Raw genomic sequence first — 14,550 nt, forward strand, 5'->3', positions numbered from 1 at the left:
TTGGACGTGCACAAGCCAGTTCATGAATGTCTCCCCAACACTGTAGCTAGCTTTGGGCTTTACATGGATTATTCCATTTAATAATTATATTAATTTTGAAAATTAGGCATTTTTATCCTCATTTTATGGTTGATAAAATTTAACTGTTTCTGTCTTGGTGTTTGTTTGATGAGAGAAAAGAGAAAAAGAAAGGACAGTATAAAAAAGTCTCAGTATTTACCTTTAACAGAATTTCACAGCTGAAAAGGACACTGAAGATTATCTTGGTCAATGACTATAAACCTTTTGTTGTTGTTGTTTTTGTTGTTCCATAACCATTTAAGCATCTTTCTACCAAATGCCCTCCCATTAAAAAAATGCACATACCTACCTACACACAAATTTTTTCCTGTAATTTCAAGGACTTTGCAGACCAACTGAAGTCTGCTCATAGATATTGACAGATTAGGAACCTCATGATAATCCTTTTATTTATTATTTGTGGGAAGTGAATCCTAATTGCACACAATTAATATATATTGACTGTTTAATCAGAAAAAAAGCTGCAGACTATATCCCAGCCCAGTTCTTTTTCTACCATATTCTTTTGTCTTTTGGAAACAGAACCAAAGGAAAATAGATTCATGTCAGTATAGACTGAGGTTTAAGGAGAACTCAACATGAGAGCCCAGCTTTTTAAGTAGTCTTAATGTTTTTTCTTATTTTTTATTATTGGCATGTTACATAAACATGCAAGCTTACCAGTATAGTGAGTTAATTTACTACTATAAATAAATAAAACTCACATCAAAATTATCCTGGCCTCTATTAATCATAGGAATAAAAATGACTGTGCACATCATTATTAGTTCACACAGTGCATTCTTTCAACAAAGACATACCACAGTAATAGAAAGTGTTTTTAAAATTAATTTTAATTATAAAATGACACATGAATATATTTTTCCTTTTAAAAGTAGAATATTTATAGATAAAACTACAGTCCTTTCTGATCTTCATCCCAAATTCAATCCCTCTCCTCCTTCCCCAGAGATAATCACTGGGGAGTTGAGCTTATTCCTTCCAGACACCTTAAAGCTATTTTTTACACACATAAACCGGTACACAGAGAAAATATTTTATACTTACTATGCATTTTTATATAAAAAATGTCATATTGCATTTATATTTATGCATTATAAATTTTTCACTGAATAATATTTGGAGATTTGATTTACAGAAATCTAGTTTATTCTTTTTAATTGCTATAGAATTCTATGATACAGATACACTGAATTTTATTTAGCCATCCATCTACTGGTGGGCATTTAGGTTGTTTTCAGTTTTTCAGTATTGCAAACAATGCTGCAACTAGTATCTTGTACTTGTCTCCCTGTTCACACATGTAAGTGTTTCTCTAGGGTGGAAACCTAGAATGGAATTATTGGCAGATAGGATGTGTGTAATTTTAAATTTAATAGATATTGCCAAATTATCCTCCAAAGTAACTGTATCAAATTAGCCTCCTATCAGAAGTATATGAAAGTTCCCTTTCCCCAATGCTGGGCCAAAAGTTAGTATTATCAGCTTTAGAGGTTTTGCTAATCTTAGGGGTAAATAATAGTATCTATCATCATTTTAATTTGTATCTTCCTGAATACCAGCAGGTTAAGTGTTTTCTCTAAATTGTATTGCCTTGTTGGGTTTTCTTTTATTTTTCTTTGTTTTTTTTGACATTTCCATCAATTCTTGGGTATAAATAAGGGAAGTCATCCAAAACATATGGGAGTCCTGAACAGTTACTATTCATTGAGCTTGAACATAGATAGATTTTTTTAACTTATTTTATGTTTGACCCCCTTCACCCATTTCTCTCACCCTCCTCCCCACTGCCTCCACTTCTGGGAACCACAAATCTGCTCTCTGAATCTGTGAGCTTGTTTTTTTGGGGGGGTGTGTGTTATTGTCTCTTATTACAGTCTTTGCTTTAGTCCATTTTGTCTGACATAAGTATAGCAACTCCAGCTTTCTTTTCATTTCCATTTGTATGTAATACCTTTTTCCTTCCCTACACTTTCAGTCTGTGTGTTTCCTTACATCTAAAGTGAGTCTCTTGGGACTTCCCTGGTGATCCAGTGGTTAAGACTCTGAGCTTCCACTGCAGGGGGCATGGGTTCGATCCCCAGTAAGGAAACTAAGATTTCACATGTTGTGTGGCAAAAATAAATAATAAATAATAAATAATAAATAAATAAAACTTAAAAAATGAAAGTGAGTCTCTTGTAGGCAGCATAGAGCTGGGTCCTGTTTCTATCCATTAAGCCACTCTATGTCTTTTAATTGGAAAAAATTGGTTCATTTACATTTAGAGTAATTATTGTTAAGTGTGTACTTACTTCCATTTTGTTAATTGTTTTCTGGATGTTTTTGTACATCTTCTCTTCCTTTCTTCTTCTCTTGCTCTCTTCCTTTGTGGTTTGATGATTTTCTTTAGTGATATGCTTATATTTCTTTCTCTTTATCTTTTATATATTTACTAAGTTTTTGCTTTGTGGTTACCATGAGGCTTACATACAACAATGTGTATCTTTAACAGCCCTTTTTAATTTTATAACAAATTAAGTTTCATCCCATTTTAAAATTTTAATCTCCCTGCCCCCATATTTTATGTTTTTATGTTTCTGATGTCACATTTTACATCTTTAAAGGGGAAGAAATCTTATTTGAAGAAATAATGGCTGAAAATTTTCCTAACCTGGGGAAGGAAACAGACATCCAGATCCAGGAATCCCAGAGAGTCACATTAAAAGGAATCCAAAAAGACCCACACCAAAACACATTATAGTTAAAATATCAAAAGTTAAAGATGAGGAGAGAATCATAACAGCATCAAGAGAAAAACAACTTGTTATGTACAAGGGAACTCCCATAAGACTATTAGCAGGTTTTTTTTCAGCCAAAACTTTGCAAGCCAGAAGGGAGTGGCATTATATTTTCAAAGTGCTGAAAGAAAAAACTTCCAACAAAGAATACTCTACTCTACAAACTTATCATTCACAACTACATAAGAGACAAAGATTTTTCCAGATGAGTAAACATTAAAAGAGTTCATTACCACTAAACTGCCTTACAAAAAAAAATGTTAAAGAGATTTCTTTAAGTTGAAAAGAACAGTGCTAATTACTAATAATAAAAAAGGATAAATCTCACTGGAAGGGTAAATATATAGTAAAGGTGGTTGATTAACCATCTATAAAGCTAGTATAAATGTTAAAATACAAAAGTAGTAAAAATAACTATGATTACAATATTAGCTAAGGGATACACAAGATAAAAAGACGTGAAAAGAGTTTTCTATGAAATACTTATTTTAATCCTTGATCCTTTTACTATTAGGTTATCTTATCTAGGTTATCTCAATGTAATTTGAATACCAACACATTACTTGTTAAATATGTTGCTGCTATTTTCTTCCAATTCAAAGCTTTCTTTCAACTTAGAGTGTCTTTTGTCAAATACAAATTTGGAACTTTTATGTAACCAAATGTATCTACCCTTTTCTTTTTTCTTCTTTTTTTTTTTTTTTTGCAGTATGCGGGTCTCTCACTGTTGTGGCCTCTCCCGTTGCGGAGCACAGGCTCCGGACACGCAGGCTCAGCGGACATGGCTCACGGGCCTAGCCAGTGAGCACGAACCCGTGTTCCCTGCATCGGCAGGCGGACCCTCAACCACTGCGCCACCAGGGAAGCCCTACCCTTTTCTTTATGAATTCAGCTTTGGGGGACATATTCAAGAAAACCTTCTCTCCCAGAAACAAAAGATAGTTTTCATTCCTTTACATCTTCAAATAATTTAAGAGTTTTATTTGCTTAGTTTTGTTTTGGTTGTGGTTGTGGTTTAGGTCTTTTATCCATCTGGAATTTATTTTTGTATGGGGCATGATCTGATTTTCTATAGAGGTATCTATTTGGTTTTAACATACCAGGAGAAAATTGCATCGTGCCATTTTCAATAATGTCCTCTCCCCATGTATTTGAAATGCTACCTCTAACATACTATTCCAAAATCCCTATAGGTAGGTCTGTTCCTGGCTTTCTCCTCTACCCCATTGTTTATTTGCCCTTCCACACCATTCTTTAACAAGTAAAACTTTAAAATGTCTAAATCACTAGGGGCCAATTTCTCCACACTTTGTTCTTCTATTCCAAAGATATATTGACTTTTCCTTTATATTTATGCTGTATATGAATTATAGAATCATTTCGTCAGATTCTACTGAAAATCCTTCAAGGATTTTAAAAGGAATTGCATTCAATTTTTTTATTAATTTGGAGACAAATGACCATTTAACCATTTCTCAATTTATTCAGGTTTTCTTTTATATCCCTCTGTAAATTTTTTTTCCTGTAAAGATATTGCACTTTTTCATTAGGTTTACTTGGGGACACTTTATATTTTTGTTGTTAATGTACATGGGATTTTTCTATTATATTTTTGAATTGGCAATTTTTAGGAAGCTACTAATTTGTTTATGCTAATTGTATATTTGGTTAATGTGCTGTACTTTATTGTTTTCTTTGAATATTTGTCAATTAATTTTCTTGGGTACATTTTGCCTGAAACTGATAAGTGAATTATCTACCTTTTCCATATTTATGCCTCATTTCTTATTTTTATTGTAGTGAAATATACATAAAATAAAATTTACCATTTTAATGGAGTTTAATTGTACAGTCCAGTGGAATTAGTACATTCACATTGTTGTGTAACTATCACCACCATCCATCTCCAGAACACTTCCATTTTCCAGAACTGAAACTCTATACTCATTAAATAATAACTTCCCATTCCCCTTCCCCTCAATCCCTGATAACCACCATTCTACAGAGGTATCTATTTGGTTTTAATATACCAGTAGAAAATTGCATCATGCCATTTTCAATAACGTCCTCTCCCCATGTATTTGAAATGCTACCTCTAACATACTATTCCAGAGACAGACTATTTCTGTCTCTATGGATGTGACTGTTCTAGGTACCCCATATAAGTGAAATCATACAATATGTGTCCTTTTGTGTCTGGCTTATTTCACTCAGCATATTGTTTTAAGATTCATCCATGTTTTGGCATTCTGTCAGAATTTCACTCCTTTCTAAGGCTGAATAATGTTCCATTGTATGTAGAGACTGTGTTTTATTTATCCATTCATCTGTCAATGGACATTTGGGTTGTTTCTACATTTTGGCTATAGTGAAAAGTGCTGCTATGAACTTAAGTATGCAAATAGCTCTTTGAGAACTTGCTTTCAATTCTTTCAGGTATCTATCCAGAAGTGGAATTGCTACCTCATTTCTTATTGGTTAAGACTATGAAGTATTAGTATTGATAGCAGGCATCCTTGTCTTATCAATGGTATGTTTCAGTATAATGTTTGCCATAGGTTTCTATTAAATAACATCTATCAGATTAAAGAAGTTCTCTTCTATTCCTAGTTTGCTGAAATTTTTACCATAAATAAGTTTTGAATTTTATCAAATGTTTTCCAATCTATTGAGATGATTATATGGATGTTCTCCTTTCTTTTCAATTTATTTTATGAATTGTATGATTGATTTTCAAAGACTGAACTGATCTTTCAATCTTTTGGTAAACTTCATTTGGTCCTTATTAAATATTTTTGATCCTCTTCTAGATTTGATACACTAATATTTTATTAGGATATTTGCGCTTTTGTGTTCATAAGTAAAATTGATCTGCAGTTTTCTTTCCTTGGGCTTTTATTATATAATTTTCATGTCAAGGTTATACTAACCTGAAAAAGTTGGTTGAGAAATTTTCACTCTTCTCTGTGCCCTGGAATAGTTCATATACAATATTTCTTGAAGGTTTAGAAAATCTAGCTCAAAAATGTACTGGGCCTCCTGCCTTTGGAGAGCTTGGAATAGTCAGTCTCTCATAGTCAAAATAGAAAGAATCAGAAATAGGTTTCTTGGACTAATTTTGGTGGTTTATATTTTCTTAGAAAAGTATCCATGTCATTTTCAACTTTATTAGTATTTAATTGCTCATACCACCTTATTTTAAAATCATTATTTTACCTGTAGCTATTCCTGCTAGCTTTTTTTTTTTCTTTTTTTTTCTTTTTGGCTGTGTTGGGTCTTCATTGCTTGGCGAGGGCTTTCTCCAGTGGCAAGTGGGGGATACTCTTCGTTGCAATGTGCAGGCTTCTCATTGCAGTGGCTTCTTGCGGAGCATGGGCTCTAGGCACGTGGGCTTCAGTAGTTGTGGCACGCAGGCTCAGTAGTTGTGGCTCACGGGCTCTAGAGTGCAGGCTCAGTAGCTGTTGGTGCATGGGCTTAGTTGCTCCGCGGCATGTGGGATCTTCCCGGACCAGGGCTCGAACCCGTGTGCCCTGCATTGGCAGGCGGATTCTTAACCACTGTGCCACCAGGGAAGACCTCCCCTTAGCTTTTTTACTGTTCTTTAAAGTCATTTTTATGGTTATTTTTCTTTTTATTTATGTTATTATTCTTTTAAAAGAATGCCCATGGTTTGGGGGAGAAATATAACTTTTCTCTATCAATTTCTGCTTTTATCTTTATTATTTTCCTCATTCTATTTCTTTTGGGCTTGTTTCACCATTCCTTTTCTACTTGAAAGTTTAGTTTATGTTCTTACACTTTTCTTTGCAGTTAATAAATATCTTTAAGGCAGTAAATTTTCCTTTGAGTTCTTTACCTACACTTCATGGATTTTAAATATACTGCTTTAGTGGTCATTCTATTCTAAATATTTTTTCATCTCCATTTTTATTTTCTGCGTGTCTCATGAAGTACCTAGAATTCTATATGTTGTTTTCTATATGTGCAATTTTAACATTTCCAGATATATGGAATATTTGGTTTTTATTTTGTTTTACCTATTCTTCATTGTTGATTTCTACTTTTTTATTGTCATAAATTAATGTGGTATTTTTATATCCAATTTTTGCAGTTTGTTGACACTCCCTGTGTAATTTGGTATATGATCAACTTTTATTAATTTTGCATGTGCTATTGAAAAGAACGTGTATTCTCTGTTGAAAGCAGAGTTTGATATATATCTCCTAACCTATAAAAGCTTGTTAACTGTATTATTCAAGTCTTCTATATCTTTTTCACTTGATGATTTTGACTTCTAACAAAAGTATGAAGGTCAGCTACTATAATTGTAGACTTCTCCATTTTTTTCTTTATTTTAATTAGTTCTTAATTTATATACCTCAAAACAAAGTATTAGGGGTTAAAAGTTCTTCGCAGATATTTCTTTGTGAATTTTTCCTTTCACCAATATGTTATACCTCTAATTACCAGTATGTTCCACTTTTAATTCTATTTTATCTGATACTAATTTTAATGTTTATGTGGCATATCATTTCCATCTCTCTCTTTTTATCCTTTATAATTTTATTTTATGTATATCTCTAGTAAATAGTACATAGCTAAATATCAGTTATTTATTTCTCCAGCGTTTATATCCATTAATATAAAAGGTTATAATATAAAGGTTATAATATAAAACCACTCATTTTATCATGGGAAAAAACTACAAAGGAAGAGTATGAAATGGGATGGCAGAAACGTCTTACTATTACCATAATTTCAAAAATGTAAATGGTCTAAACTAACCAATGAAATGACAGAGGATTTCAGATTTGATAACACAAAGAAGATTCAACACATGGTGTCTACAAAAGACATGCTTAAGACAAAGGCACAGAATGGTTGAAAATAAAATGATAAAAAATAAATCAAGCAAATATGGACCAAATAAAATTGGAGTAGAATTCTTAGTATATGAAAAAGATATTTTGGAAAATATAAAAAAACAAAGGAGACATAACTGTCAAAATATATAGGTACCTAATAATCAGGCTTAAAATGTAACAGACAACTAAAACAATTCCAGGGAAAAATAGATGAATAAATAAATATGATTTTCAAATTTTAACACGCTCTCTCAGAAACTGATAGCTCAATCAGGCAAATCCATCTAGTTTTTGGGTTAAAAAAATTATGAAGAGAATGGAGAAACAATTATGAACTAAATTATGATGATAATACTGCATACCAAAATTTGTGGAACAGAGATCAAACAGTTCTTAGAGGGAAATTCATGGCATTAAACATACATATCAGGAAAAAAAAGGTAAAAATAAATGTGCTAAACATTCAGATAAAGGCATGGGAAAAGAGCAAGAAGGAACAAAAGAATAAAGTCAAAAATCAATGAATTAAAGAACAAAGGGATTGGGGATTAATTTTAAAAAGCTATTTCTTTGAAATGATTACTAAGATGGACAGAGCTCTGCCAACACTGATATAACACTAAAAAAGATGAGATACAAATATAGCAAATATATAAAAGGAGACGTGACCACTGAACATAAGGTAATACATTTGAAAATTTAGATTAAAAGGATATATTCCTATGAAAAATATAAATTGCCTAAACTGATGCAAGAATAAATTCAGTCAGCCAATAAGTATTGAAAAAATTTAAATAATAATTGAAAGTCTTTTCTTCCTACCTTAAAATAAATTCACAACAAGATATTTGGTGAGTTTTACCAGAATTTTAAAGACTTAGTTCATATTATACAAATTCTTTCAGAAAAGAAAAAGAGTAAAAGCTACCCAGCTAATTTTATAAAATAGTATAATCTTTATTCTAAAACTAGATATGAGTATTACAATAAAAGAAAATTATAATCCCATATAATTTATAAAAGTATATTCAAAAAATTATAAATAAAATATTAGGTAACCATATCTGACAGCACATTTTAAAATAATATCATGATCAACCAAGGTTTATACCAAGAATGCAAAAGTGATTCAAAATCAGATAATCTACCTTTGTAACTTGCCACATTAATATGCTAAAAGAGAAAAATAATCTGTTTATCTCAATAAAGTAGAAAATGTATTTGAAAAATCTCAATGCATATCAGAGTTAAAAACTCATACTAGAAGTAGATGGGAAGTGTATCAACTTGGCAAAGATTATATATCAAAAACTTACAGTATATCTCATAACAATGAAGCAAGTTTAGAGGCATTCATTTCAGAAATAAAATCAGGGACAATATTGCTGTTAGTATTTAACAAAATATGAGGTATCCTGCCCAATGCTATAAAGAAAAAGAAGGTAGAAGTATACTGATTGGGGGAAAGAATAAGAGAGAGAAAACCATCATTATTTGCAGATGATATGATCCTCTAGCTAGAAAAAAAATACAATCAGCAAATTATTACAATTAATAAAATAATTCAATAAGTTTATGAGTAAGGTCAACTTACAAAAATTAAAAGCATTTCTTTCTCACCAAAAGTAACCAATCAAAAAGTGTATTAAAAAACAAGATATCATTCAGACTAGCAACAAAAATACTATGTAACTAGAAATTAATGACAATACATAATACCTTCAGGGAGAAAATTTTTTAATCTAATAAAGAACATAGAAGTTCATCTGAATAAATTAAGAGACATCCCATCTCTTGGTTGTGATGACAATATTATAAATATATCCATTTATCCCATATTAATCTATAATTTTAATACAATCACAAATACCTCAAATATTTTTGAATTTTTTTGAGAAAGGTGATAACTTTATCTAAAATTTTTATGGAAGAATAAAGATCCATGAATAAGTATGTCAACATTTCAAAAAAAGAGCAAAAAGGAAGAATATGTCCTATGAGGTATTGAGAAATACCACAGTCAGAATAATAAAAAAGTGTGATATTATTGCAACCAATAAATCAGTGAAACATAATGGAGAGCTTAGAAATATAACCTTGCTTATATGGGAATTTAATATACAATAAAACAGGTACCACATATCAGTGGGAGAAGGACAGATTACTTAATAAATGGAGTTGCAAACCTAGCTCATGCTATAGATTAAAATAAAATTGGATCTTTACCTAAAACTACATCAAAGGTAGACTGCAAATGCAATAAAGATCTAAATGAGAAACATAAAACTATAAAGTAAATAGAGGAAAATAACTTTGTAATCTCTGGGTAGGAAAGGACACTGTCAACAGAACTTTATATACACACATTTTTTAAAATAGTGATTATTTTTATGAAAACATAATTAAAGATTTCTGTTCAGTGAAAGGCGCCATGACAAAGTTAACAGACAAGTAACAGATTGGGAGAAATTACTTGCAGGGTCTACATCCAACAATGGATTAATATAAGAATATACAAGGAACTCTTTCTAAAAAAATTAACAGAAAAATGGAAAATACATTTGAACAGGCAATTTATGGAATAGATAAGCAAAGTACTTTAGAAACATACACAGAGATACTCAAACTTATTAATTAGGGAAACACAAATGGAAATAACAGTGAAATAGACTAGATAAGCTAGGTGTCACTTGGGGTGTATGTGGGTTTAGGAAACACTTTGGGCAGAAAAGTAAAGTAGTATAGCTGTTCCAAAGAGCGGTCTCAGTATTTTGTCAAATCAAGCATACACATACCCTACCACCAGGCAACTCTACTTTTGTGTTTAGATCCTCAGAAAACACTTCTCAAACATCCCTAGTGAACATAAAAGGATGTTCATTGTTTTTCATACTGGAGAATTGCAAGCCATCTGAGTGTCCATTACTGGGGAAGCACATAACTATACATATAGGTACACATCGGTGGCACAGTTACAAGCAATGGGGTAGATATACATAGAGCAGGATGGATGCTAAGTGAAAAAGGTAAGAAACAGAATGAGATCTACCACATAATAGCACTTACATAAAAGAAAACTACATGCACACAAAAATAACAATGCATATTTTAAAGAACATATACAAAATTAAAAGATATAGAGTAAACTCATTAGAACAATTGTCTAGTGGGTGAGGGACAGAGGAATGTGACTGAAGAATGGGGATATAAGTTAATCAATCAATCAACCATTCCAAAAAAATCTGCATAGACCAATAAGGATATTGGTCTACAAACATAAATTAAATGAATGAATGCATGGATAAATAAATTGATCCAATGTATAATATAAATTTTTAAGTTAAAAGAGTTATCTTAGTTTCACAGGACAGTTACTAGGCCTTTAGAGTTAGTAGACATCTTTAATCCTTACAATAAAATTCAACACAATTTGTTATTGAACTGGAATTCTGGTTTTCTAGCCAAATATAACAGCCTTACCATATCCTAGAATTGATAACATGGTGGTAAATTGAAATTGAGAATTTGACTTTGTACTTGGCCATGAACACACTGCTTAGCATTTTTCTTGTTAAAAAAAAAAAAAGGATAATATGCCATGAAGTGAGGAACATGATTAACTCAAATCTCTACAACTGGAATTTAAGAAAAAAGAAGAAAAAAGTCCTTGGTGTCCTGGGCATTGATGGTCTCAAGTCAGCAAAAAGTCTGGGGTCAAAGTCTATGAAAAGTAATATTATAAGATCACAAAACTGTCTATGAGAAGGGGAAAACACCTTGGGCAGAGTGAAGGCACAGGAAAGAATAAAAGACCTAAGAACAAATGGATTCTGGATCTCTGACTTCAGAAGATAAAAGGAAAGTTAGACAAGGGAAAATTAAATCATCTTCTAAATAGGAACCATGCTTAGACTGCCAGGTAGCTTCCAATGCTGGACAGGGCAGGAGCCACAGACACACACTCCTCTTTCTGCAGGGGTTCCAGAAGCAGGCTTCCAACATCCTCAGGCAGGCCCCTACTCTTGCTCACAAAAGAATATATCCTAAAAAAAAAAGTATAACATGACGAATATTGGTTCAGTCTTTGGTTTGGAGGGAAAAGGAAGCCATGAAAGAATTGGCAGGGAGGGCTTGTTTTTCCTCCTCCTCCCCTTTCTCTATTATCACTCTTTCCTTAACATGCTCTAGTTGCTTTGTTTTTTATATTCATTATATGTGCAGAACACAGTAAAAAGCAAATAGCAATTATAACAGTTAGTTCTACTTCCATCTGAAGTAACAGAAAAATTCAACTCAAACTTTATTAAATGAAAAGGGGAATTTATTGGTTCATGTAATCAAAAAGTTCTGCATGGGTCTTGCAGACAGTACTCAATCCAAGGCTCAAATGGTATCATCAGGGTTGAGGGAGTCTCTTAATTTCTAGCTCTGCTTTCCTCTCTGCTGACTCTATTTTCAGGCAGACTGCTGACATATAGTTGCAAGATGGCTGCAGTAGTTCAGACTACATGCTTCCAGGTTCAAAGCTCAAGGTGTAGCGGGTGGGGGAGCATGGAATGATGTCTCTTTACTGGTGGTTCCCACAAGAGTCCTGAGATTCACTCTGCCTGAATCAGCCCAGGTTACATGCCCACCTACTGTTACCAATTATATCCAAGAGACATTCTTCACCTCAGAGTCAAAGCTAGGCCTTCCACCACACCTAACCACATGGAATAAGAATGGGAAATGGGTGAATTCTGACGTGAAAATCAGGGGTTGTTGCAGAAGGTGGAATGTACAGAAAGGAGACAAATAATAAATGTACCTAGAGTAATTTTCACCAAGGTTTTTTTTAGTATTTTCATTTATCATTCACTGTTCTCTTAAAGTTACTCTTTTCCTAAAACAGATGAAAACCTTCTCCCTGATCTCCCAGAGTTAGTAAAGGAATCCAACAGACCACCCTGCACCTTTCAATAACCTCCACATTCTCATGGAAAGGGGATCAAATATTGAAGAAAAATGAAAAGAGGTATATTTCATGCTCTTCTCTCTTGACGAAAACACGTGTAAAAATCAAATCAAAATAAGAATGTGTCACATTGAGTTAGCAATTCTGTTAAGATTTCATAACAACATAGTACTAGTAATTGTCATTTATTGAACACCTGCTATAATGTCAGGCAAAGTGCCAGACCACTGACATATAATTCACTTAATATCCTTGACAACCATGCATATTATGTATTATTATCCCTACTTTAAAGATGAGGAAGCAGAGTCAAGAAGGTTAAGAAGGGCTTCCCTGGTGGTGCAGTGGTTGGGAATCCGCCTGCCAATGCAGGGGACATGGGTTTGAGCCCTGGTCCGGGGGGAATCCCACATGTCGCGGAGCAACTAAGCCCGTGTGCCACAACTACTGAAGCCCCTGCACCTGGAGCCCGTGCTCCGCAGCGGGAGAGGCCGCCATAGTGAGAGGCCAGCACACGGCAGCAATGAGTGGCCCTGCTCACCGCAGCTTGGGGGCGGGGGGGCACGCGCAGCAACGAATACAGCCAAAAATAAATATATAAAAAATAAATTTAAAAAAATTTTAATAAAAAAGAAGGTTAAGAAATCTGCTCAAAATCACAGAGCTGGTACTTCGAGGAGCCAATAGTCAAAGGCAATCTGTAGGACTTGTGAGACTGGGCTCTCAACACTATACCATGGACTTTGGGATCTGGGCACCAATTAGGCACCAATACTGTGACCACAGTGTTATTTCAATGCAATCCTTTCATGTACCTCATCTGAAAAGTTCTTATAATTAGGAATTTCATGGAGAAAATGAAGTGATTAGTTGAGGATTACTAAATTCATACTATAAAAAGAACTGCAAATAGTCTTCTATGAACTGCTTTAAGCACAGATATATATGAAATACTACCAGAGTATACTTTGCAAGTGTAACTGATGGCCTGGTTAGAAAAATGATAGAATGAGTTCAAGAGGCAGAATCTGGGAAATATGGGTTTAAATGGTTAAACACAAATTGAGAACAAAAAATACTTCAATTTCTCAAGGACTGCCACAGCAGAGCAGAAAAGTCATCCTGAAAAAAGCCAAAGACAGAAGATCTAGGTTCCAGACTAACACACTGGTTTGATAATCCACACTGTAGGATGCCAAGAAAAGATGTCTGATACAGCCCTGGAGGACTTTGCCTCAAGTTGTTAAGATATCCTAAACTGAGATAAATCCCTTGAAATGAATGCTCTTAGAAATTGAGAAAATCTGGTCATACTTTAGGCAACACTGGTAAAACAAGTAGAAATGCTGGTGGGCCAAGAGTCCACCTCTACTTTAGCAAGATCACCATTGATGAGGAAATCTATGAGGTTAAAAGAGCATTATTCATCTCACGAAGTCACATTTAAGGACTTTGGATCCTTCAGTCTCAGTGATTCTGGACATATGGTAGTTTCGAGTCTGAATGACTGCTTTTAACTTTTGCTGTAAGCAGAAATTATAAATAATATGCCAGAGTGGTTCTGATGTTCACTTTCTGAACCCATCAGTCCCCAAACTATTAGACTTCTGGCCCTATAGCTAAGCCGCATACATTATTCCGGGCCCTCCCCCAACTACACCTGGGTGAGAGGGGTGTGATGTAGTCAGTATCTGGAGCTGGGCTACACCAATAGTCATGGAGATTATCAGCCAAACATGTGCCTAATCTACAGAGTGTAGGTGGTGAATTATGAGTAACCAGAAGATTTGCAAGGGGAAACTAATGTCCAAGTTGATAAAAAAGTGGGTGCAGAGCAGTTAGAGGGGTCTTCAGGTACTGGAAGTTCAGT

The sequence above is a fragment of the Delphinapterus leucas genome, chromosome 1, assembly GCF_059928025.1.
Source record: "Delphinapterus leucas isolate spDelLeu-1000000601 "Yukka" chromosome 1, BTC_Dleu_Yukka2, whole genome shotgun sequence".
NCBI lineage: Eukaryota > Metazoa > Chordata > Mammalia > Artiodactyla > Monodontidae > Delphinapterus > Delphinapterus leucas.